This window comes from Bos mutus, chromosome 16 (assembly GCF_027580195.1).
Source record: "Bos mutus isolate GX-2022 chromosome 16, NWIPB_WYAK_1.1, whole genome shotgun sequence".
Taxonomy (NCBI): domain Eukaryota; kingdom Metazoa; phylum Chordata; class Mammalia; order Artiodactyla; family Bovidae; genus Bos; species Bos mutus.
In genome coordinates, this window is record NC_091632.1 from 15,339,330 (window position 1) to 15,366,635 (window position 27,306).

The window sequence follows — 27,306 nt, forward strand, 5'->3', positions numbered from 1 at the left end:
TCAAAGCCCACCACAGTGGAGGTGCAGTCTTAGTCACTGGACCACCAGGGAAGTCCCTGAAGGAGGTAGTATTTAACTACAGTAGTTCCCCCCTATCTACAGGGACAATGTACGAGACCCCATTGGATACTAAAACTGAGGACAGCATGCTGCTGCTGCTGCTAAGTCGCTTCAGTCGTGTCCGACTCTGTGCGACCCCATGGACTGCAGCCTACCAGGCTTCTCCATCCCTGGGATTCTCCAGGCAAGAACACTGGAGTGGCTTGCCATTTCCTCCTCCAATGCATGAAAGTGAAAAGTGAAAGTGAAGTCGCTCAGTCGTGTCCGACTCTTAGCGACCCCATGGACTGCAGCCTACCAGGCTTCTCCATCCCTGGGATTCTCCAGGCAAGAACACTGGAGTGGGTTGCCATTTCCTTCTCCAGTGCATGAAAGTGGAAAGTGAAAGTCAAGTCGCTCAGTCGTGTCCGACTCTTAGCGACCCCATGGACTGCAGCCTACCAGGCTCCTCCGTCCATGGGATTTTCCGGGCAACAGTACTGGAGTAGGGTGCCATTGTCTTCTCCTGAGGATAGCATAGAACCTTATATATACAATCTTCCTTATACATATCAGGGGAGCAAAATTTGCCACCCCAAAATGTCTCTTTGGCACACGAGTTAGGGGAAACACACTAACTGAAACGGTCCACCCTGGCCAGGCACCATACGACCGTTCGTGTGAGTGACTTTAGAACAGGAGGCCTTAGGAAGGAACATGGAACCACAAGTCACCATCAATCAGGAGAGTTCGGGAAAGATCAAAGGAGATGCCATGTGTCCTTCCACCTCCTAGAATCCTCCTCGCTGGCATCCATCTCAGTCAAGCAATGCATGTGCGGCCAGGAAGCTCCGAGTCAGAAAGATTGGTCAGAGACAACCTGGAAACTCATCCCGTCACCATAAAACCTGAGACTGTGAGCCACGTTACAGAGCAGTTCTCCTGGGTTCCCTCACCCTCCTGCCTTCCACCGGGTGACCTTTCCCAATAACGTCTCTTACTTTGCCAGCACATGTATCTCCTTGGACAATTCGTTTCTGAGTGTTAGACAAGAGCCCCTTTTCCAGCCCTGAAAGGGGTCCCCCTTCCTGCAACACATAGATTAATTCAAACTGAAAACAATCAATTTCCAGAGGACTCAAGTCCATTTGTCCTACCTGCCTAAAAGAATTTAGATAGAGGACACTTTTTCTCATCTTCATGTGAATTGCCTTCCTCCCAGTTGAAGTCCCAAACCGCTACCCCCCACATCCTCTTTAGTCTTTAGCTGAAGATGGTATTTAAGGTAAGGGTTTCAGCCATTCTGGAAAGTTACTGAAGTTTCCTGGTCATGTATACATGCTATTAAACTTTATTTGATTTTCTCCTGCTAATCTATCTCATGTCAGTTCTTAGGCCATCCAGAAAAGCCTAGAAGGGCAGAGTAAATTTTCTTCCTCCTTGACACGTACATACCTATGATAAAGTTTAATTTATAAATTAGGCACAGTAAGAGATTAACAATAGCTAATAATAAAATAGAACAATTATAACAGTATACTGTAATAAAAGTTATGTGAATGTGGACTCTCTCAAAATGTCTTATTGTACAAATTTAATACTTTTTCAACTTATCACATACTGTGGCTGTAATTTTCACAGTTTGAGGTGTGACAGCAAAGGTAGCACAATTTTTTTCCTTTTTCACAATTTCACAGATAGAAGATTCAATCTTACTGTAGATCTTAGCAACCCCAGCAAAGGATTTTTTTCTTTTCCTTATTAAGTCTAGAACTTTCACCTTTTCACTTAACGGAAGCACTTCTTGTGCTCTGGGGCCATTATTAAATAAGGGTTACTTAAATATAAGCACTGCGATACTGAGATAGTTGGTCTGTTAGTTAAGTCAGCTACCAAGAGACCACTGGGCAGCATACGCTGGACAAAGGGATGAATGGTTCATGTCCAGGCAGGATGGAGCAAGACAGCATGAGGTTTCATCATGCTATTCAGAACAGTGCACATTTTTAAATGCATTATTAATTGCTTATTTCTGGAATTTTCTGTTTAATATTTTCAGGTTATGGTTGACCACAAGTAACTGAAACTACGGATAGTGAAACTGTGGGTTGGGGTGGGGGGCACTACTGTAAAGTTAAAGAGGCCAAGGGAACAGAATGTGTGGAAGGCGGGTGGTAACAGAATAAGGCAGAAAACCACAAGTAGCTGGAGAGGAGGTAGTGAGGACTGAAATGAGGTTAGAAAAGTTAAGTATATTGTACACAACCAGACACTCATTTACTATTTGTTTATCTCCTATGATTCATCTTCAGTTCAGTTCAGTTACTTGGTCATGTCCGACTCTTTGTGATCCAATGGACTGCAGCACGCCAGGCTTCCTTGTCTTTCACCATCTCCTGGAGTTTGCTCAAACTCATGTCCATCGAGTCAGTGATGCCATCCAACCATCTCATCCTCTGTCATCCACCTTCAATCCTTCCCAGAATCAGGGTCTTTTCCAAGGAGTCAGTTCTTCTCATTGGATGGCCAAAGTAATGGAGTTTCAGCTTCAGCATCAGTCCTTCCAATGAATATTCAGGACTGATTTCGTTTAGGATTTACTAGTTTGATCTCCTTGCAGTCCAAGGGACTCTCAAGAGTCTTCTCCAGCACCACAGTTCAAAAGCATCAATTCTTCAGTGCTCAGTTTTCTTTATGGTCCAACTCTCACATCCATACGTGACTACTGGAAAAATCTTAGGTTGAACCAAAAATAGATTGGCTCTGTATTTCTAGCCTTTACTTGGGCTGCCAGGTGTTGGGAGATCATTCCCCATACACAGGTCTCTCACATTTCCGCAGTTTTGTGCCAGAGGCACCGTTCCAGACTATCTCTTCAAGGGTGTTTGTATTACCATGGGTCTTGATAGACAGAGATCACATCCCCACTGAATCAAAGGGAGGGTTTATTTCCTGTCCAGTATAATAAAGAGAATGTCTTCCACCAGGCAAAGACTGGCTCTCTTGAACTTAGTGGTCTTTAGCTGTGAGGCAGATCCTTTCTGTGCGTGTCAGCTATCTGAACAGCTCCATATTGTTCTGTGGATTTTAGGAAAGGGAAGATGGAGGGGAGGGCAAGAGGAATCAACAGGTATGTTAGGTTTGTGCTACTTGCTGGGCTCCAGATAACAAGTCCTTTGCCTCAGAACTAGGAGTCTTATGTCTTCTGTCAATGCCCATGAAACTGTGGCAGGCTAACCCTTCACAGCTCCTGACACCAGGTGTTTGCCTTCTTGAAAAGCAAAAGCTTAGGTTTGGGTCTGTTTTCTTTTTTTACATGCCCTCAGATCTGATGGATCTTATTCATACTATGCCCTGGTGCAGTGTTAGCTGAGGTAGGGTTGTAGGCCAGTTGCCTGGTTCATCTCCCTTCAATAATAAAATCCTTTGGCTAATGAATCTGAGCTCCCTATGGAGGCAAAGGGCAGCCAAATAAAAGGTGGATATTTCACTAATATAAAGACAAATGCCAAGAAACAGCTGTGTTCCAGGCCAGGCAGTGCTCAGCTTGCCATATGAAATAGGCTCTTAATAGAAATCAAATAGCAATTAACTCAAACTACTATAAGGAACATAAGCCAGGATAAAATTTGAAAATTAGTCTGCTATCCAAGCATCAGTAAAAGATAGGCGACCCTAGCCAAATAGGATTTGACCACGAGATGATTCAAGCAATGCCCACTTGGCATGGGCAATGATACACAGACCACCTGTCTCCTGAGAAACCTGTATGCAGTTAAATCCAGACAAGGAACAACTGACTGGTTCAAAATTGGGAAAGGAGTACCACAAGGGTGTATATTGTTGCCCTCCTTATTTAACCCATATGCAGAGTGCATCATACGAAATGCTAGGCTGGATGAATTAAAAAATGAAATGAAGATTGCTGGGAGAAATATCAAGAACCTCAGATATATACCATTCTAATGGCAGACACTGAAAGGAAACTAAAGAGCCTCTTGATGAGGGCAAAAGAAGAGAATGAAAAAGCTGGCTTAAATCTCAACATTGAAAAAACTAAGATCATGGCATCTGGTCCCCTCACTTCATGGAAAAATAGAAGGGGAAAAAGCAGAAGCAGTGACAAATTTTATTTTCTTGGGCTCCAGAATCACTGTGGACAGTGACTTGCAGCCATGAAATTAAGAGACACTTGCTCCTTGGGGGGAAAGCTATGATAAACCTAGGCAGCATATTAAAAAGCAGAGGCATCATTTTGCTGACAAAAATCTGAACAGGCCAAGCTATGGCTTTCCAGGAGTCATGTACAGATGTGAGAGTTGGACCATAAAGAAGGCTGCGTGCCGAAGAATTGAGCTTTTGAACTGTGGTGCTGGAGAAGACTCTTAGAATCCCCTTGGAATCAAACCTAAAGGAAATCAACCCTGAATATTCATTGGAAGGACTGATGCTAAAGCTGAAGCTCCAATACTTTGGCTACCTGATGAGAAGAGATGACTCACTGGAAAAGATTCTGATGATGGGAAAGATTGAGGGCAGGAGTAGAAGGGGTTGACAGCGACTGAGATGGTTGGATAATATCACCAACTCAATGGACATGAATCTGAGCAAACCCCAGGAGATAGTAAAGGACAGGGAAGCCTGGAGTTGTGCAGTCCATGGGGTTGAAGAGTCAGACATGACTTAGCAGAAACTGAACAACAGCAATGATATACAACAAAAGCCTCTATAGGAATCTCCTATTACCTTCTCAAGTATGTACTTATTCAAATTACGAAAATCATTGCTCTAACAGAGTAAGGTAATATAAGTAATCAATAGAAGCAAATGTAAACTTTGGGAAACTTTAGCCTTCAACTTGATTTGTGTGGTTGGTCAACACATTCCACTGATTTACAAAAACAGTATAAACTCTGGGTGTGGGAAGAAGGATAAATTAGGGGCTGGAATTAACATATACACACTACTATTTATACTATGTATAAATATAAATAGATAACCAACAAGGACCTTCTGTATAACACAGTGAATTATACTCAATATTACATAATAACCTGTAAGGGAAAAGAATCTGAGAAAAGTGTGTGTGTGTGTGTGTGTGTATATATATATGTATATTTTATACATATATGTTTCAGTTGCTGTGCTGTACATCTGAAACTTATATAATATTATAAATCAGATATGTTGTTTGTTGTTTAGTCACTAAGTCGTGTCCGACATTTTCTCCGTCCCATGGACTGTAACCTGCCAGGCTCTCCTCTGTCCAGGGGATTTCCCAGACAAGAATACTGGAGTGGGTTGCCATTTCCTTCTAAATTAAAAAAACAAAAAAAAAAACCCTTTTTTTTTAAGAATTAATAAAACACTTGTAACTCTAAAAAAACGAATATAAACTATTTGAACATTTTAAATTAGTAAAGAGAAGATTGCTATGAAGTGAACATTTAGGTCATCCATCTCTGAAAGTATCTTTAATAACTCAAATCCTCTCTTCAAAACGTTTAAGTCTAAATGATGGAAGGCAGTGAAGATGTAATACGTTTTGTGTGGCTCAATGGTTTCTTGATGATCTAATGAATAGTTTTCTTTGGCTTCACTTATAATTAATATTTGTAAATAATTTAGACAGATATTGAAGAAGGATCAAAGAGATTGTGTTTCTATGTGTCTTTGTAGATGGACACATCTATCCAAATATGGCATTATCTGAAAAACAAAAGAATAAGTATCTATTACATATCTTATTATACATTTCATAGTTCCAGAATAACCCTGAAGGCAGAGAGAAGTACTGTTTCATAGATACAAGAAGTAAGGTTTAGAGACACTAAGTGACTAAAAGCATGAGCCTACTCAATGACAGAAGCAGAACGTGAACCCGAGTGCAGTGGGCTGAATGTTTGTGCTCCTCCAAATTCTTATGCTGAAACCCTAATCCCAACGGAATGGTCTTTGGAGGTGGGGCCTTTGGGAGGTAATTAAGTCATGAGAGTGGAGTCCTCATGAAAGGGATTCGTGCCTTTATAGGAAGAGCCCCCAAAACTAGCCAGCTGTTTCCATTGTGTAACAGTACGGCAAGAAATAGCTCTCTGAAAACTAGGAAGAGGGAACTCCAAGAACCCAATCATGCTGGCACCCTGATCTCCGACTTCCAGCCTCCAGAACTGTGAGGAATAAAGTTAGTTGTTTAAGCCACTCAGTCTACAGTATTTGTTACAGCAGCCCAGACTGAGTAAGATACCAAGTCTTCCATTTTTAAGTCCTGGTTAAGTAAGACTCTCCCTCTTTTGACTGACATATCTCCAAATGAAAAATTAAAGAGAGAGCTTCAAAATACCTGTGAGTCTGTTTCTGCTCATTTGAGTTTTATTTTAGATTTCACATATAAGTGATGGCATATGGTATTTGTCTTTCTCTTTCTGACTTACTTTACTTAGTATAGTAATCTCTATGACCACCCATGTTGCTGCAAATGGTATTATTTCACTCTTTTTTGTGGTTGAGACTGTGTGGGTTTTCTTAGAATTGTGGTGGTTCAGTCACTAAGTCGTGTCTGACTCTTGAGATGCCGTGGACTGTAGCTAGCAAAGTGCCTCTGTCCACGGGATTTTCCTGGCAAGAACACTAGAGTGGGTTGCCATTTCCTTCTCCAGGGGATCTTCCTGACCCAGGGATAGAACCCTGATCTCCTGCGTTGCTGGCGGATTCTTTACCAACTGAGCTACCAGGGAAGCGGAATACTTCCTCCTTGTAAAATAGTTATTTTTTGAGCAAAGTTAAAATATGACTGTTACAGATCAACTTTAAAACACAACAGAGAATCTCAGGTTTCCAGGCCACACTCTAACACCCTCTCTGCCCTGCTTATGAAAGCGGTGGGTCAGGTGTATAGTCATAGCCTTGTCATCAAAGAAGTTACATTTCCAATATGGCAATTATTTTGTTTGTCACCTAACTTAATCATTTGTTGGTTATGTTTAACATAAATTATACTTTTTATTTTTTTCAAAATAAATGGAAAAAAAAAACTTGTCTTGACTTAGAAACAAGTATTTAACAATTAAAGTATTTACCAGCAGTTCTTCTTCCTCCTCCCGCAAAATAATACCACCAACACCACACGCCACCTCACCCCAAACTTCCTCCACATTTTATTATTGTGTCTCAGGTCTTTTTGTCTGATATTTGTCATCAAAATCATTTCCACTGTATCTCAATTTTGCATATAACACTTTTGCAGACGTAACAGAAACTGATGGACAAGGAGGCCTCTGGATCCTTCTCCAAATATGGTTCTTAGGCCATCAGGCTCAGTGTCACCTCTGCCTGCCTGAGAATGCATATTCCAGGACCCAAACTAGAGCCTATTGAATGAGCCGGTGAGGAGATGATCCCTCAAATCCTGTAAACACGAGGAAACGAGGATCTCTGGTCTATAGTAGATCTTACCAGCCTAGTTTACATCAACTAGCCTAGTTTACTGATGCATTTAACTTCAAACAGATTGCCTTTTAACTATCCCAGAGCAATATGTATGAACCTCTTTCAATCCTAGAAATAACTCCTAAGTCTACTTATGCGTTCCTCCTGTCAACTGGGTAGGAATCCTACCGCAGCATCTTACTTTTTGGTGGAAAGTGCCTTTTCTCCTTGTGAACGAAGAGACTCAGTTTGACCCAGGAGCTCCTGTCACTGTCAGGAACAGGTTTTTTGACCTGGTCGTGAGTAAGGGACTTGTAGGCACCATGGAAATGCCTCTTTTGAACTCTCAATAAGCTGACTTGATTGCTTCTTTCCACCAGGCAGTTGGATTCTCGCCTTTCATTTATCTCCTCCAGGAGACATTTGTCTGTTTTAAGTTTTTTAATTATTTCACTGTTTCTGTTTACAGATGCCATTATGCTGACAAACTATAATCATCAAGTGGGTCTTGCTGTCCTGCAAACAAATGCAGAAAAAAAAAATACTATCAATTGCTCGCTTGACTTCAAACCCAATATTCACAATCAGGTGTTCGCCAGCATCTCCAGTTACTTTATCAAGTGATTACCTCATGTCAGGTATTTCTCCTCCTGCAGATACCACCACCACTGTGCCCCTCCCCCAACCTCCCTACATCTCTTACTACTGCTTTCTAAGGTCTTCATATTTCCTGAGGAGAAAGGAAAGACCAGAGAAAGAGGATACAGTGAAAGAATATATTTTGGTTTTTAAAGCGATACTATGCATTGATTTTTGCTTTTAGGAACTTTCATTGCTTATTCTGAATGTTAGGTAGTTAGAATAGGGAAAAGGAGTCCAAAATGGTGGTGGCTAAAAGACAAGAAAGAGAAAAGCCCGTGAAAATAGAAGGAAGGTCAAAGAAAGGTCTGAGGACCGGAATGAGGACTTCAGGTAGAAAAGCACTCCTTGCTGAGCCCAATTTGCATAGGGCAGGCCCAGGGGGAAGAAAACATATAAAAGGAGGAGCCAAGCACTCTCTCGAGCTCTCTGCCACCCACCCCACCCCACCCCACCCCACCCCACGCAATGGCACGCTCCTCCACTCTCTTCTCTTCTTCGAGAATGGTTTCTCCTGCTATCTTTTAAATAAAATAGATCTGTAACACTGATTTGTCTAAGAGCTATGACAGGGTTTGTTCAAGACTGGAGAGCTGTGACGCGCTGAGGGCTTTAATGTCCATCGCTCCAAATCATTGTTGTGACGAGACAAGAACCGAGAAGCATACAGTTGCCAGACGTGATTATGAAGATAATATGAATTTATTATAGGAAATGAAGAAAACACAGCAAAGTATAAGGTAGAAAAGCTAAAATCACTTGTAATCCAGAGACAGCCAAATTAACATTTTGGATGTTTCTTTCCTAATAAATATCCAAAGATATTTCATTATAAAAAGTACGAGGGGTTCCCTGGCTGTCTAGTGGTCAGAACTCTGAGATTCCACTGGTGAGGCTGTGTTGATCCCTGCTAAGGGAAGTAAGATCCCTCAGGCTTAGTGCTACAGCCCTAAAATAAAAAAAAAAAACAAATACAGAAGACATCAAACTGGTCATACTAAAACACAAATTTTAAACATTTGTTTTTAACTATTTAGGAAGAGTTTGCTTGTTAGGCCAGTAAATTTATCTTTTCATGGATTTGAAGCACTTAAAAATCAGATATGCTAAATTTACAAAGGAAATTTAAAATATTTAAAGGATTTGTATTAACTAAGTTTGTAAATATACCTCTTGAGGTGTTTAGTCTTTTCAACTTGGCTTAACTGAATATTAATTCCAGAAAAAATAAGAATGATTATTCTTTATATAAAAATAACTCAGTTTAGGGAATTTTCTGGCAATCCAGAGGTTGGCACTTCATGCTTTTACAGCCGGGGGCAGTGGTCTTTCAGTCTCCTGTTGGGGGACTAAGATCCCACAAGCCATGTGGCATAGCCAAATTAAAAAAAAAAAAAAAAACCCACAATTTATAAATAGAATACAACTCATGTTGAAACCAACATTTTCATTTTAGAAAATCAGTATTATGAGCCCTAAAGTCCTACCAACCCAAATGTCCATCAACAGCTGAGTGGATAAATAAATCATGGTATATCCACACAATGGATACTATGCAGTAAGAAAAAAAAAAAAGATAGTACTATTGATACACATAATAACATGGCTGACTCTCAGAATAATTGGGTTGAGTGAAGAAAAGTCATACCAAAAAAAAATGGTATTGTATGATTCTACTCATACAAAATTCTATGAAATATTAACTACTCTACAGTGACTGAAAGCAGAGAAGTGGTTGTCTGGAAATGAGGAGGAAATTAAGAACAATGGCAGCAAGCAGGATTGTAAAGTAGTACACTGTGTGAGTAAGGTTTTAGTGGTGATTAATACATTTGTTATCTTGATTGTGGTGATGGTTTCATGTTTTTGCATATATCAAAGCTAATCAAATAGTACATAGATCATCCTTGACTTAGGGTGGGGTTTCAAACTGATAAACCCATTGTTTATTGAAAATGTCTTAAGGTGAAAATGCATTTAATACACCTAAGTAGGAAACATGATAGCTTAGCCTTGCCTACTTTAACCTGCTAAGATCATGTACATTGGCTTTCAGTTGGGCAAAATCATCTAACACTTATTATAAAACTTATTTTATAATAAAGTGCTGATTATCAAATGTAAGTTAATTGAACATTATACTGAAAGTGAAAAACTGAATGGTTGTAATTATATCAGTCATTTTCACTTTTGATCACATGGCTGACTGGGAGCTGGGAGTATTGTCCCACGAGTCACTAGCCTGGGAAAAGATCAAAGTTCAAAATTTGAAGTATTTAAGATATGGATTCTACTGGATATATATTGCTTTTGCACCATCATAGTGTTGAAAAATTGCACACCAAATCATTGTAAGTTAGAGGCCGTCTGCACTTTAACCATGCAGTTTATTGTATGTCAATTATATCACAATAAAGCTGTGGAATAAAATTGGGATTAGCACTGAGCACATTGCATAAAGCAAGTGGTTAATAAACACTTGTTGAATGAATAAAAAGTATATTATTTATCAGATAATTTATATTCACTTAACATTAACATTGTGAGAACTTTTCATATCACTACATGTGTCATTCGTAATAAAAAAGGTACTCTCTGATGACAGTAGTCTATCATATGGATTTATAATAATTAATTGATTAGTCCCTTTATTGTTAGACTTTTAGATTATTTACCCTTTAACACTTTCAAGTGACAAAAATCTTGCAAACATATATTATTTTAGGAAACCCACAAGACATCAGTTTTCCATTCCTAAATACACAAAAGGATAAGAGGTATAGTTTCAGAGTTCTCTGGGCTAACAAATCTTACAAGAAAAAAGTTACTTGAAGAAAATAGTTGCTCGGAACAAAAGGAAATGCTTTAATGGAGAATGAAATTCCTGACTTTTTTTCCTCCCTCTGTCCAGAGCCATGAGGAAGACTCAGATATTCTGAAAAATTATAAAGAATTGTCTCAGGAAGTTATTGCCACAATAATGATGCAAAACTCAGAGGCATGCAACAATAAACATTTATTCTCATGCTCATTAGTGGATTGTTTAGATCCAGGTGAATTTGGTTGGGACTGGCTCCCAGCTGAGGGTGAAGGTCCCACAATTCTAGGACTAAGAGAAATAAGTAAAGCTATTTTTCTCTAAGCCAATATCTCAGATGGGACCTAACTCTCCTATACTCATTTCATTTCTGGGAATTTTAAGAACATAAATCCTTTTTTAAGAACATGAGAAGAAAAGCTTTTTTACTAAATGACAATTGTATTGCACCATCTCTGGCATATACAGCCTTTCTGTTTTATCTTTCTCTTTCCTGTCTCCCTTGGAAAATCCTTGATTTCAGGCATCATATTATTTACAATAATATGGAGTTGGAGCTCAGTATAATGTAGGAGCTCAATAAAAAGCAGGTGACTTTCCTAAAAGTATAAATCCAGTAATGTTAGCTCACAAATCTTTTATAGATGTACAACCCACCAAGAAATGATCCCTTGGTTTACAAGTAAGCAGTTCTTTAAGCAAGATGTCAGTTGCAGAAGTGAACAGGGAAGAAAGAAGATACCTTTTTCAACATTGGATCTAGCAAGTTTAAACTGAAGGGAGATAAAATATTTTATGCACTCAATTAACACTAAATAATTAAATTGGCCTCAATCTTGCTAACTCCATTTCGATCACCTGTTAATTTTTTTTCCAAAGTAGTAAAAACAAGATGATATGAATGAAATAAATCTACAAATAGCTCCCATATCTCATTTTTGTCATTCATTTCAAGTTACTTTTACTAGAGATACTAATTTATTGGAAATTAAACTCCTTGAATTTTGTGTCCTTTACTGCTTTTACTGTTTATCATCCTCTCTGCAGGATGTTCAAATGAAAAACAAGTGGGGACATGACTAAAGGAAGTAGAAAACAAGGTAATTGTCTCGTGTACTTTTGAGCTAATTTATATTTTGTTAAAACTCATTATATAGATTTACTGCAAATGAAATGTAGATGTCTTAGTCACAAATTCACTAAGAAGATCACAGAATTCAAACTTTTTTACTAATAGACTAATTTATTTGATATCACTGTACATTCTCACCCTAGTGTTTTATTATTTTTAAATTAATTTTTATTGGAGTATAGTTTCTTTACAATGTGTTAGTTTCTACTGTACAGCAAAATGAATCAGCTGTACATATACATCTATCCCCTCCCTTTTGGACTTCCTTCCCATTCAAGTCACCACAGTGCATTAGGAAATAATCATTGAAGTCCAGGAAGCACAGAGTCCCAAGGAGAAACATGCCAAGACACATATTAATCAAACTAACAAAAATTAAATACAAAGAAAAATTATTAAAAGCAGCATAGGAAAATAAAACTCTTATTACAGATCACATGAACACAGGAGCCAACTAAAATTAGACACAGCAAGAGTCTTATGGTAACAGCATGGAATCTGAAGTCAAAAAGGTTTGACTCCTGTTCAAGCTATGCCAATTATGTGGCCTCAGTTAAGTTACCTTCTCTGGCCCTCAGTTACCTTATATGTTTAATGGAAATAATATCCAAATCACAGAGAACCATAAGGATTAAATGAGCTAATACATTATCAAGAACTTAATATAACCAAAACTCAATAAATGGTAACGTTAAAATATTTATTAGTCACTGTAAAAACATTTTTGTTCAATTGGATAAATAAATAGTATTTTTGTCCCCTCAGTTATTAATCTGTTTATTTGCTATGTGATCAGGTTCAGCTACATAATTGTGGTGGCCAGAGCAAAATGATAAGGCAAGGGCCCTTGTTGAGAAATCACTGAGAATTTTAAGATGGTGGCAGAAGAGCATTAAACCAAGTGGGCTCCTTCTTAGGTGCTTGTGTGATGGCAGAGAGAGGTCACGTGTCTATGAAACTGGCTATATGTGTGACATAGGAACAAGTCAATTTCTATGCTTAAATCACCTAGTTTTAGTGTCTTAAATGGAGGTAAATAATGTGCCTAACCTATGAATTTTTAAAGGCATGTATTTTTAAGCATGCATATACAGTCAGTTCAGTCTCTCAGTCATGTCCGACTCTTTGTGACTCCATGGACTGCAGCACGCCAGGCTTCCCTGTCCATCACCAACTCCCAGGGCTTATTCAAACTCATGTCCATTGAGTCAGTGATGCCATCCATCTCATTCTCTGTTGTCCCCTTCTTGTTAAAGGTTGTTGCTGAACCACGCAAAGACACCAGGATTCTTGGCCTCAAGAGAAGAATTCAATCCGGGGCCAGAGACAAGGCTTGATCGCTCAGAGCTTTTGTGTAATAAAGTTTTATTAAACTATAAAGGAGATAGAGAAAGCTTCTGACATAGGCATCAGAAGGGGGCAGAAAGAGTACCGCTTGCTAGTGTTAGCTACCAGGGTCCAGCCCCGGTTGGATCCAGGGATTCCCTCAGGAGGACGGCGTTGGTGAAAGGATAGATAAAAAGAGAAAGAGGGGCTTGAACTAACTGGTTTACGCAGAAAGCCAATAAAACCTGTGACATCAGATTTGCACTGACCACAGAGGCCACAGGCGCCCTCTCAAATCGCAGAAAGTGCCCCACCTTAGGCACCTTTTCGAGTGGGTCTTAGAAGCCCGGGCAAATAAGTGGTTTCAGAGGGCCCCCGCGCTCCAAATTAGTCATCCTGAAGGAAGAACAGAGAAGAAAAGGAGAGAAAAGGAAACAAGAAAGAACGACATAGGGAGACCAAGCTTAATGAGCAAGGCCCGCAACTTTATTTTCCAAAGTAGCTTTTATACCTTAAGTTATGCATAGAGGATAATAGGATAATAGGTGTAGAGTCATGCAAGGTCAGCAGTCCTTGACTCTGAAAGCCAGGCTTTCTTTTTGCAAACTTATCATATGCAAAGGCTTTAGGTGATTTACATCATCTTCTGGCCAGGAGGCCTGTTAACATTTTATGACCCTTTCTTCTGAATAATGGTTAGTCAATCAGAAAACTTATTTTCTCTAAAGGTGATTATTCTAAAGTCAGGCGCCACCCTCCGAAAGCATTAGATAAAGTTGCATTCCCATAGGGCAAAAGGGTGGTGGGCTATAACAAGAAAAGAATTAACTTAAGGGTCCAAGGTTACAAACATTAAAGCTACTACTTACATTTCTATATACCAACTATATTAATCAATACACTCCCAGGGACACAGTAGGTAAGGGATATGGAAACCTGGCAGCAAGCATTAGCTCAACAAAGAAATCATCTACTAGTTCTATTCTAACAATTTTAACTCTCTGAGAAGCTCTGCATTGTTAGAATATCTTAAGCTTCCTGTGCCTCTCACGGTTGGGAGGCTGTGAACAATCACAAGCATAGCTGCAGGAGTCTGAACAAACCTGTCAGGCAAGCTAGAAAGTCATCAGAGGAGTTTGAATTGAAACACTCCTATTATGCCCAGGAGACTTATTAACTAGAGCTCTAAGTTGATTTTCTTCAGAGAAAGGTGGTCGGGGATAGCACCCCGTGAATGTCAGAGGAGTTGGTAAAAGTCATAAAATAGTAAAACAGACAGATTCTGGTTTTGGGGTAGACACTCAGGCAGGTCCGGGGGGGCCCTTGAGCCCTGATTCACCTTGCCCGTCAGGGGTCTCCCGCATGAACTTGTCATGGGTGGGAACTCCCATGCTGGCTCCATTGCAGTTAGCAATGGAGTTATATACTCTCCAATGAATCCAAAGAATGTCTGGAGGTTGTAAAGACCTCACCAGGCCTACTCCCATAACTTACATTTTAAAATAACAGGATTAACCAGAAGGTTTAATTCAGAGACTGTCCTCAGGCAGGATACATTATTGTTATATAAACCTACGGAATGTAGAGGGAAAAAAAAGTTTGTCCTTTCTTCCTCTTTGAGAATTCCAGACCCCTCTTCTCCTTGGGGACTCCTAGACTTCTTATCAACCTGCCTAGGAAATGACTCTCTCATCCTCCTGTCTTCAATCTTTCCCAGCATCAGGGTCTTTTCAAATGAGTCAGTTCGTCGTATCAGGTAGCCAAAGTATTGGAGTTTCAGCTTCAGCATCAGTCCTTCCAATGAATATTCAGGACTGATTTCCTTTAGGATGGACTGGTTGGATCTCCTTGCAATCCAAGGCATTCAAGAGTCTTCTCCAAAACCACAGTTCAAAAGCATCAATTCTTTCATGCTCAGCTTTCTTTACAGTCCAAATCTCACATCCATACATGACTACTGAAAAAACCACAGCTTTGACTAGATGGACCTGTGTGGGCAAAGTAATGTCTCTGCTTTTTAATATGCTGTCTAGGTTGGTCATAGCTTTTCTTCCAAGAGCAACTGTCATTTAATTTCCTGGCTGCAGTCACCATCTACAGTGATTTTGGAGCCCAAGAACATAAAGTCTCTCACTGTTTCCATTGTTTCCCCATCTATTTGCCATGAAGTGATGGGACCAGATGCTGTGAATGTTTTCTGAATGTTGAGTTTTAAGCCAACTTTTTCACTCTCCTCTTTCACTTTCATCAAGAGGCTCTTTAGTTCTTCTTTGCTTTCTGCCATAAGGGTGGTGTCATATGCATATCTGAGGTTATTGATATTTCTCCCAGCAATCTTGATTCCAGCTTGTGCTTCCTCCAGCCCAGCATTTCTCATGATGTACTCATAAGTTAAATAAGCAGGGTGACAATATACAGCCTTGACGTACTCCTTTCCTGATTTGGAACCAGTCTGTTGTCCATGTCCAGTTCTAACTGTTGCTTCTTGACCTGAATACAGATTTCTCAGGAGGCAGGTCAGGTCGTCTGGTATTCCCACCTCTTGAAGAATTTTTCCACAGTTTGTTGTGATCCACACAGTCAAAGGCTTTGGCATAGTCAATAAAGCAGACGTATATGCTTTTCTGGAACTCTTGCTTTTTCGATGATCCAATGGATGTTGGCAATTTGATCTCTGGTTCCTCTGCCTTTTCTAGATCCAGCTTGAACATCTGGAAGTTCACGGTTCACATATTGCTGAAGCCTGGCTTGGAGAATTTTTAGTATTACTTTGCTAGCGTGTGAGATGAGTGCAATTGTGCAATAGTTTGAGCATTCTTTGGCTTTGCCTTTCTTTGGGATCGGAATGAAAACTGACCTTTTCTAGTCCTGTGGCCACTGCTGAGTTTTCCAAATTTGTTGGCATATTGAGTGCAGCATCATCTTTTAGAATTTGATATAGCTCAACTGGAATTCCATCACCTCCACTAGCTTTGTTAGTAGTGATGCTTCTAAGGTACACTTGACTTCACATTCGAGGATGCCTGGCTCTAGGTGAGTGATCACACCATCGTGATTATCTGGATCATGAAGATCTTTTTTGTATAGTTCTTCTGTGTATTCTTGCCACCTCTTCCTAATATCTTCTACTTCTGTTAGCTCCATACCATTTGTCCTTTATTGCACCCAGTTTTGCATGAAATGTTCCCTTGTTATCTCCAATTTTCTCGAAGAGATCTCTAGTCTTTCCCATTCTATTGTTTTCCTCTATTTCTTTGCATTGATCACTGAGGAAGGCTTTCTTATCTCTCCTTGCTAGTCTTTGGAACTCTGCATTCAAATGGGTATATCTTTCCTTTTTTTCTTTGCCTTTAGCTTCTCTTTTTCTCAGCTATTTGCAAGGCCTTCTCAGACAACCATTTTGCCTTTTTGCGCTTCTTTTTCTTGGGGATGGTTTTGATCACCTGTACAATGTCACAAACTTCTGTCCATAGTTCTTCAGGCACTCTATCAGATCTAATCCCTTGAATCTGTTTGTCACTTTCACTGTATAATATTACACTTTCACTGTATAAGGGATCTGATTTAGGTCATACCTAAATCATGCATATACAGTGGATCCTCTGTAGTCCTGCTCTAGGGACCCTCTAGGTCCCACTCATGGACTCCGTATTTGAAAATTTACCTACTCACTAAAATTTGCTATCCAATAATCAATACTGTAGCACTCTCACAGTCATCCCCAAACACACACTTAGCAGTGAAAACCTGGGTCTCCTTAATCTGCACCACAGCTCGCTCTCTGCCTTCTTGTTTCAGCTATCATAAGTGTGCCGTTTTCCTCATATTTTTAGGGTCACATGCGGTGTTTCTTGCATTTTGGTGCTTTGCATTGATTTCACTGTGTAAAATGCCCATCAAGTTTCATGCTAAAGTACCATCTGCTGTTCCTAGACGGCAAGAAGGCTGTGATGTGCCTTATGTGTGTTAGATCAACCTTGCTTAAGAATGAATTATAGTGTTGTCAACTGTGAGTTCAACATCAATGAATCAACAACATATTTTGTGTCTCTAAATTGAAACACTCTAATAAAAACTATACATTGGTTGGTTGACAAAAATGCTGTGACCAGAGGCTGTGGTCACAGAGCCTCTGTATTTCCTCTAAGAGCCATGGCTCAGTATTTGCTAATTCAATGTTCAGGGCACTTTATAGAATATAACTACCAAAATACCAAGAATCAAATATATATATATTGAAAGCATATTACTATTTCTACAGGTATATTGGACTTCCCAAGTGGCTCAGTGGTAAAGAATCCGCCTGCCAATACAGGAGATGTGGGTTCAATCCCTGGGTCAGGAAGATCCCCTAAGAGAAGGAAATGGTAACCCACTCCAGTAGTCTTGCCTGGAAAAATCCCATGGACAGAGGAGCCTGGCTGGCTACAGTCCACGGGGTTGCATGGGGTCGTGTCTGACTTAGTGACTAAACAACAACAACAGGTATTATAAATTACCTTCAACATACAGCAACTCAGAGCCTATTTGAAGTCCACTGGTGTGGCTCAGCCTACTGATATGTTACCCTGGCAATGGAATATTACAATTTGTGCCATTCTGGCTTTGTTCTAGTCATAGAATCCTAGTTAAGAGAAGTTTTAAAGTCAGAGAGACCATTTAGTTATCAGACATATGTCCTTGAATAAATTACTCTATCTCTCTTAATATCAGTTTCTCCATCTGTAAAATAGGACAAAGATATCTATATCATGAAGCTGTGTTTGTGTGTATGTGGTCGAAAGAGAGAGGAGCTGGAACTGTTAAAAATCAAAAACAAAAACCCTAAATGGCATCACTTGTGCTAAAGCCCATGATGCCAAACCTACATTTAATGCCTAATATAATTGCAGCTTCCACCCCTACCAGAAATGCAATTTTAATCAACTTGTCTGGAATTTTCAATAAAGTGAACTGCCACGGGAGTCCTCTCCATCACCCAGAGGAAGAAAAGATAACCTTTGCTTTTCTCTCCCCTCATTCCCCTGATCTAAAGCAACTTTTTTTTTCCTTTTGCTAATAGCTCCCTTTCCCACCTTCCTTCCTATAAAAGCCTTCCATTTTGTACAACTCCCCAAGTGCCCTTCTAGTTGCTAGATGGAATGCCTCCCAGTTCGTGAATTGCCTAATAAAGCCAATTTCATTTGCAAATTTGTTTGGCTAAATTTTTTTTTTTTAACAGAGTTAAATGAGATATGCATATAAAGCTCTTTTCAGTGTGCCTAGCATCAATTTATTATATGCACTGACATTTCTTGAGCACCTACTTTGGGTCTGTTGCTGTTCTGTGCACTGAGGGCAAATAGGTACCTGCCCCCAAGTAGCTTCAGGTCTAATGGTTTGTGGTAGATGAGATCAGATCAGATCAGTCGCTCAGTCATGTCCGACTCTTTGTGACCCCATGAATCGCAGCACGCCAGGCTTCCCTGTCCATCACCAACTCCCGGAGTTCACTCAGACTCACGTCCATTGAGTCAGTGATGCCATCCAACCATCTCATCCTCTGTCGTCCCCTTCTCCTCTTGCTCCCAGTCCCTCCCAGCATCAGAGTCTTTTCCAATGAATCAACTCTTTGCATGAGGTGGCCAAAGTACTGGAGTTTCAGCTTTAGCATCATTCCTTCCAAAGAAATCCCAGGGCTGATCTCCTTCAGAATGGACTGGTTGGATGTCCTTGCAGTCCAAGGTTTGTGGTAAGTACTTAGTAAATTGTTGCTATTTTTTTTTATTGATTTTATTAAAACTTCCTGTTTCACTTGGGTAATTATTTTATTTGTATGCTTTTTTCTCAGATGAGGAAGTCTCCAGCTTCTTAAAAATAAAAAAAAACCTTCAGAAATACATTTCAGAAATACAAAAGTCAAAATTTCTTTTTTTTTCTGTTTTTTTTTTAATTGAAGTATAGTTGATTCACAGTATTGTGCCAATCTCTGCTGTACAGCAAAGTGACTCAGTTATATACACACATTCTTTATGGTTTATTACAGGGTATTGAACATAATTCCTGTGCTATACATTAAGACCTTGTTGTTTATCCATTCGAAAGGCAGAAGTTTGTATCTACCAACTCCACCCTCCCAGTCCATCCCTCTCCCTCAGTCCCAATCCCTTTGGCCACCACAAGTCTGATCTCCGTGAGTCTGCTGCTGTTTTGTAAATAGGTTCTTTTGTGCCGTGTTTTAGAGCCCACGTATAGGTGTATCATATGGTATTTATCTTTCTGACTTTCTCCACTTAGTATGATAATCTCCAGTTGCATTCATGTTGCTGCAAATAGCATTATTTTGTTCTTTTTTGTGGCCAGCAGTATTCCATTGTGTATATGTGCCGCATCTTCTTTATCCGTCCGTCAGTGGACATTTAAGGTGTTTCTGTGTTTTGGTTATTGTGAGTAGAGCTGCTATGAACGTAGTTGTGCATTGTCAGGAAGCATTTAACAGGAGGCTTCCTGTCGATCTGTCAGGAATCCTCTGTTCCTTATTAATTCCTGAATATTCAGGAATTTGGAGGAGAGGCAAGCCTCTCCCAGGGCTGAGGGCTCCAGGCATTTCCTTCGTTAGTTTTTCAATACGTGATAAGTACCCTCTTCCTTCTTGTGAACCATAAGGTAAAAGTGATTGTTTACAACTCTCTCTCTCTTTAATATGGATCGCCTATGTATTGTAAGTCTGGAATTTTAATCTTTGTTGAGAATAACTACCTTGTAAGACAATATATATGCCCACACCATGTTGATTAAAACACCTTTGCTCCATCAGAGCTTTGGTCCCCGTGTCTTGCTTTCTTTCTCTCTCTCTCTCTAAGGCTGATTTTCTGGAGCACAGAGACCCATCTTGCTCACTCTCCTGCCCAGGCTTCTAAGACCCTCTTGAGAAGGCACACTGTGCTTTCAACCCCCTCGAGAGGGCACCAGGTATCTTCGTGAGCGACGCAAGCCCTGTGTCAAAGGATTTTATTGGTTTTCTGCGTAAACCAAGGAATATCAGCCTCTCTTTCTCTCTCCTTTACTTTCTTACCATTGACTCTGGGCCACCAGGTTCCGGTCCATTAAAGGACCTCAACAGTGCATGTATCTTTCTGAATTGCGGTTTTGTCCAGGTATATTCCTAGGAGTGGGATTGCTGGATTATACGGTAATTCTATTTAGTTTTCTGAAGAACCTCTGCACTGTTTTCTGCAGTGGCAGCACTGGCAGTATAGGAGGGTTCCCTTTTCTCTACACCCTTTCCAGCACTTGTTACTTGCAGGCCAAAAGCTATCATTTCTTCACCCGTTTACAGAAATTAGTGATAGAAGAAAGACTGGTGTTGAAGAAACCAGTTCACAATGCTAGAGAAATTAATTCCGTAAAGAACTATATCAAGGGTCAGCAAAAGAAACTAAATCACCTAACTAATGAGATTAGAGTACAAAATCATTAAGACCAACACAGGGCAGTTGCTAAAGATAAGAAAGTGTTTTTTTTTTTTTTTTTCATTTTTTTTAAAACAAAGCTCCCAGATATGCAAAAGACTTATCAAGAGATCTCACCAGTTGGGCACAATCCAGGTACCTGAGGGTAGGGGCTATATTCAAATTCTCCGTTCTCAGACTGCAATCTGGAGGAAGATTTCTACGTCTTTGAACTTCAGCTTCCTTAGCTGTTAAGTGGGGTGGATGTCAGTATTGTGATGATTAAACAACAGATGAAAGGACTTATAAACTATAATGTACAATCCAAGCACCATGAGTTCTTCTAAAATGTATAATAGATTAGATTTTTAATTCATAAAGTTACATATGCTGTGCCCAAGAGTAACATTCTATCTACAACACAGTTATTTGTAACATAAGAAACCCAAGTGGGGACTTCCTTGATGGTACAGTGGATAGGAATCCCCCTGCCAATGCAGGGGACATGGGTTCCATCCCAGGTCTGGGAAGGTCACACATGCCCCAGGGCAACTGAAGCCCACGTGGGTAACTTCTGAACCCCACACGCCCTAGTCCGTGCTCCTGCAACAGGAGAAGCCACCACAATGAGAAGCTCATGCACCACAACAAAAAATAGCAATCCCCCCACCTCTCCTCCCCGGCTCATCTCAACTAGAGAAACCCTGTGCATATCAACGAGGACCCAGCACAACCAAGAAATAAATAATTTTTTTTTTAAAGGAAAGAAACCCAATTGAAATAATTTTTTTTTCCGCTGTACCACGTGATATGTGGATTTTTAGTTCCCCAGCCAGGGATCGAACTTGCATCCCCTGCATTGGCAGGCAGGTTCTTAACCACTGGGTCACCAGGGAAGTCCCTGAAATAATTCTTAAGCCAACACATTTTCCTTGCTCAAAGATTACTCTCCCAGCAAGTTTCAGGCTATATTCTAGAGTATCCCATTTTTATTTTCTTAGACTTGCTAGAGTTTGCTGCCCTCTTTGGCAACCCACTCCAGTACTCTTGCCTGGAAAATCCCATGGACGGAGGGGCCTGGTGGGCTGCAGTCCATGGGGTCGCTAGGAGTCGGACACGACTGAGCGACTTCACTTTCACTTTTCACTTTCATGCATTGGAGAAGGAAATGGCAACCCACTCCAGTGTTCTTGCCTGGAGAATCCCAGGGAGGGGGAGCCTGGTGGGCTGCCGTCTATGGGGTCGCACAGAGTCGGACATGACTGAAGCGACTTAGCAGCAGCAGCAGCTGCCCTCTTTAAATTATCAAACTAAATAAACCTGGAAGGAAATAATCAAGAAAAACAGTGTTTATTTGAGATCAAAGAATTGCAATTTGGGACACACAGTTTCAGGCAGCAACACAAACAGTATCATGTGGGGAGTAAAAGTCAGTGGCTTTTAAAGGAAAAAGGAGGAGGTTTGTATTAGTGATTTTTCCCTCTAGTGGTTTGCTGAGGCTATTACCAGAGGGCGGTAAAAGTGCATTACCATGACGTTTCAGGTCCTCTTGCAGAGTCCTTTGAGTATTTGTGGTTTGACTCAGTTTACGGTGTGTCTGGGTAAGGATGTGCATAAGATCCACCTCCTTAATGGCCTCTTGACTCCATTTAAAAACCCCTTGACATAAGTAAAGAGTGGGACACGACTGAGAGACTGAACTGAACTGAACTGATATAAGTAAATACATTTTATTTCACATTTCATATTTTCCCCTTTTCATCCAGATTTGTCTCTGAAAGCATCACTGACTTCTAGACCTGCTTTGTCTCACATCACTGGGATGAACTTCTCCCAGAAAATTAGATTTCATGCCAGGGGGAATTTTTAATTTCTGCTGGCTATTTCAGAGAGTCAGTGTCATATGGATTAGGCCACATCTGACCAATAGGGAAGTACTCAGGAAAAGACTTGGGCAATTTCATCACCCAGAAACTTCATTGTTACTTGAATGTTCAAGTGAATAAACCTTCAGTTCAGTTGTTCAGTCATGTCCGACTCTTTGCAACACCATGGACTGCATCACGCTAGGCCTCCCTGTCCATCACCAACTCCGAGCTTGCTCAAACTCCACTGAGTCGGTGATGCCATGCAACCATCTCATCCTCTATCATCCCTGTCTCCTCCTGCCCTCAATCTTTCCCAGCATCAGGGTCTTTTCCAATGAGTCAGTTCTTCACATCAGGTGGCCAAAGTATTGGAGCTTCAGCTTCAGCATCAGTCCTTCCAATAATTGATTTCCTTTAGTATTGACTGGTTGGATCTCCTTGCAGCCCAAGGCACTCTCAAGAGTCTTCTCTAACACCACAGTTTAAAAGCATAAATTCTTTGGCACTCAGCTTTCTTTATGGTCCAACTTTCACATCCATACATGACTACTGGAAAAACCATAGCTTTGACGAAGATGGACCTTTGTTGGCAAAGTAATGTCTCTGTTTTTTAATATGCTGTCTAGCTTGGTCATAGCTTTTCTTCCAAGGAGCAAGCGTCATCTAATTTCATGGCTGCAGTCACCTTCTGCAGTGATTTTGGAGTCCAAGAAAACAGTGTCTCACTGTTTCCATCGTTTCCGCATCTATTTGCCGTAAAGTGATAGGACCAGATGCCATTAGCCTTACTATCATTTCAATCCATGGAGAGACCACAGTCTTGGTATTTGTAGAAGCTTTGCAGCAGGTCTGAGTGAGGAGCAGCGTAAGTCTAACTACAAGCACACATAGCAAAATTCTAATAATCATAAATAATATTTGAAGTCCTGATCTTATCTAAGTGCCCAGAGCTGAAGACAGCCAGCTGAAAACGTTGAGAGGGAACACAGAAGCTTTGTGCTATTTTTCTAACGTTTCAAGTTCTACTTCAGATTCACCAGAAAGTTTGTGTGTGTGTGTCTGTATGTTTTTAATATTTATTTATTTGGCTGCACCAGGTCTTAGGTGTGGCCCTTGGGATCTTTACTTGAGGCATGTGAACTCTTAGTCATGGCTGTGGGACCTAGTTCCCTGACCAGGGATCAAACCCGGGCCTCCTGCATTGGGAGCATAGTGTCTTGGCCACTGGACTATCAGGGAAGTTCCGAAATTCACTGCAAGTGTTAATCTAGGTGCAGCAGGAGGTGTTGGCTAGGGCATTCTATCAACGGCTGCCCCATGCTGCAAGGAGATAGTGAAGCCCTATTTGATTATCTACTACAACTCTCACTGGGGAGCCAGGGATTCCCATTGTTGTTGGGCCAAACCTCAAGTGGTAGATTTTGTTAATTTAGCCGTGGTCCAACAGGTCTGTATGGACGGCACCAGTTCAAGGAACAAATCCTTTTACATGGCAATCAATGGAGAGTATGCGAGGGTATAAAAAGCGGGCAGCCGAGTCTCATCTCGACCAATGAGATTTTGGCTGGATTTCTTTCTCTAACAAGAACTTGAAGTTAAGTGAAATGCTATGGTATAAAAAGGCATTATCCTGTCACATACCAGCTGTGTAAACATTCATAAGTCCATGGTTCTCCTTTGTAATCACAAACAAAGGTGGACCTTGAAGGAGAACATAGTCTCCAGTCAAGAGTGTGATTATTCACGTTTCCATTGACAGGTTATGAACTTAGGGATATGTTCTAGCCATGGGTCATGCAGCCATTAAAGCCTATTAAGGGGCTAGCCAACAACCATCTGGCCCCGGTGCAGCAAAATGCTTAACACAGACTTGTGAGGTCACATTTCTTACAAATTTTGGTCAGCCATTTGCTTCTCGACAGAGGTAAAAGAAAAAAGAAGATCCAAGCAGGTGAAATGTTAGAGGAACAGGACTTGAGAGAAATGTTTTGTAACAGTGTCAAACAGAAACAGAGTAGAGACCATGATCTTATCATTTTACCCTGTAGACAACTTTTACCTCGATAGAGGTAAAAGAAAAAAGAAGATCCAAGCAGGTGAAATGTTAGAGGAACAGGACTTGAGAGAAATGTTTTGTAACAGTGTCAAACAGAAACAGAGTAGAGACCATGATCTTATTGTTTTACCCTGTAGACAACTTTAAGGGCTAAGTGCTTAAAATCTACCAGACCAAGGAGAAATTGGTGATGAGGTGTATAACTAGGCTTCCCTGGTGGCTAGGATGGTGAAGAATCTGCCTGCAAAGCAAGAGACCCAGGTTCAACTCCTGTGTTGGGAAGATCCCCTGGAGAAGAGAATGGCAACCCATTCCAGCATTCTTGCCTGGAGAATTCCATGGACCGAGGAGCCTGATGGGATGCAGGCCATTGTGTCCGACTGTGTTGGATACGACCGAGAGACTAACTTTTCACTTTAGTGTGTGTGTATGTACCAGCCTGATTCTGAATATTGGGGAAGCTGTGAGCATCAGAGATTATCTGCTTCACTTTCTAGTTAATTTCCAACATGATTAAGTGACTAACACACATAAGTAGACTGTCCTTAAATCTGGAAGATTGAGGTCATGGAAACATATCCCACCCTCAGAGAGAAGTCCTCCAGCCTCTATAGTTTGAGAATAGATCACTAGAAGAATATCTCCCCATTTGCCAGAAAAGTGCCCTCGAGGAAGGTAAAAAAATTCAACTAACATTAAACAAATTCCAACAAAATGCTGACCGGTCATCATCTTGGACATAGTAAAGTCACTAAGTGATATTCTGAGACCACCAGCCAACTGAATAGGCCTTCTTTACCAAGGATATTGAAGTAGTATAATTAAACTCAGTAAATTTATCAGTACAGTAGAGCAGCTCTTTTATGAAAAGGCTCAGTAATGAGGTTAGAGTAGTGTGTATGTCCCTGGAGAAGGAAGTGGCAACCCACTCCAGTATTCTTGGCTGAAGAATTCCATGAACAGAGGAGCCCGGTGGGCTATAGTCTATGGCATCACAAAGAGTCGGACATGACTGAGAGACTAACTTTTCACTTTAGTATGTGTGTATATATCAGCCTGCTTCTGAATATTGGGAAAGCTGTGAGCATCAGACAATATCTGCTTCACTTTCTAGTTAATTTTCATTTTATTTCTCCAGTCACTTCACAAGTCCAGTTGGGCACTGGAGCCTTTGTAAGATGAGAAACACGGGAATTCCCAGTGGTTAGGACTCCATGCTTCCAATGCTGGGGCCCGGGTTCAATACCTGGTTGGTGAACTGGGATTCCCACAAGGTGTGTGGTGCACCCAAAAAGAAGAGAAACATGAATCCAAAAATTTGCACCTTCCAGCGTTGTAGGACAAGACTTAGTTGAAAGTGCCTGTTATGGTTCTTTTCATCTAGGATATAAAGAATCTTTAAAAAATTTTTTTAATTAAAAAAATAATCTTTTTGAAGATGTTATTTCCAGTAGATGAAACCACCTGCTTATAGAATACGATGTGTGTAGTCTCGTCTCTGAGGAGCACCCTGTGGACAGATTGTGCTATGAGGGCATGTTTTTTATCTAAGGCTCTGATTAGTCCATGGCAATAATGAAGCATGTCTCCTTTAATTAGTTGAATATATCAAGAGCAGAGAGAGACAATGATTTCAAGTGGTGACAGACTGCTTCCCAAAGGAAGTATAGAGTAGGCCAGACCCCACAGACTTGCTTCATAATATGGCCAGTGGAATGTATTCCCTGGTCACCATGCAGTTCTGAGAGCACAGCCCACGTAGGTGTAACCTTTTCTCTTTTTAAAAAAAATATGTATTCATGTATTTTTGGTTGCCCTGCGTCTTTGTTGCTGCACTTTGGCTTTCTCCAGCTTCAGAAAGCGAAGCAGGGGCTCTCTCTAGCTGGGAATGGGCTTCTCGTGGCAGTGGCTTCTCTTGTTGTGGAGCAGGGCTCTGGGCGTGCGGGCTTCGGTAGTTATGGAGCACCGGGCTTGTTGCTCCGAGGCAGTGGACTCTGTCCAGACCAGGGATCGAACCCATGTTCTCTACATTGGCAGGTGGATTCTTATCACCGTACCACTGGAGAAGTGCCTAACCTTTTCTAACAATATTTCTACATTCTTCAATCTAATGAGGAAACATACATATCATAACAAGCACAAATTCATAGCCTTGGGAAGGAGACAACTGAATTAAATCCATTTGCCATATCTTAAAAGGCCCTTTGTGGTGGTGGTGGTTTAGTTGCTAAGTAGTGTCCGACTCTTGCCACTCTACAGACCACCAGGCTCCTCTCTCCATGGGATTTCCCAGGCAAGAATATTGGAGTGGTTGCCATTTCCTACTCCAGAGGATCTTCCAGACCCAGAATCAAACCCATGAACCTACATCTCCTGCATTTCAGGCAGATTCTTTAACCCTGAGCCACTGGGGAGCAAATCAAAATATCCAGGGACAGTTTGGATAGTTTTCCTGGTTTTTTTAAGGATGAAGAGCACAAGCTAACTGTGCCTCCTTAGAGGCCTTAAAAATATCTCCTGGATCTTCCCTGGTGATGCAGTAGATAAGAATCTGCCTCCCAATGCAGGGGACA

General features: G+C 40.7%; 1 long non-coding RNA gene across 1 annotated transcript in view; it reads right to left on the reverse strand.

Annotated features, from left to right (window-relative positions):
- Positions 1–1,527: 1,527 nt before the first annotated feature.
- Positions 1,528–27,306, reverse strand: part of SPATA45 (spermatogenesis associated 45) — a 38,916-nt gene continuing 13,137 nt past the window's right edge. Inside the window, exons 2-3 of the long non-coding RNA XR_011467211.1 lie at positions 7,667–7,980; positions 1,528–5,748 (exon numbers count right to left, since the gene is read on the reverse strand). This is a non-coding gene — a long non-coding RNA (spermatogenesis associated 45). The remainder of the gene's footprint in view (positions 5,749–7,666; positions 7,981–27,306) is intronic.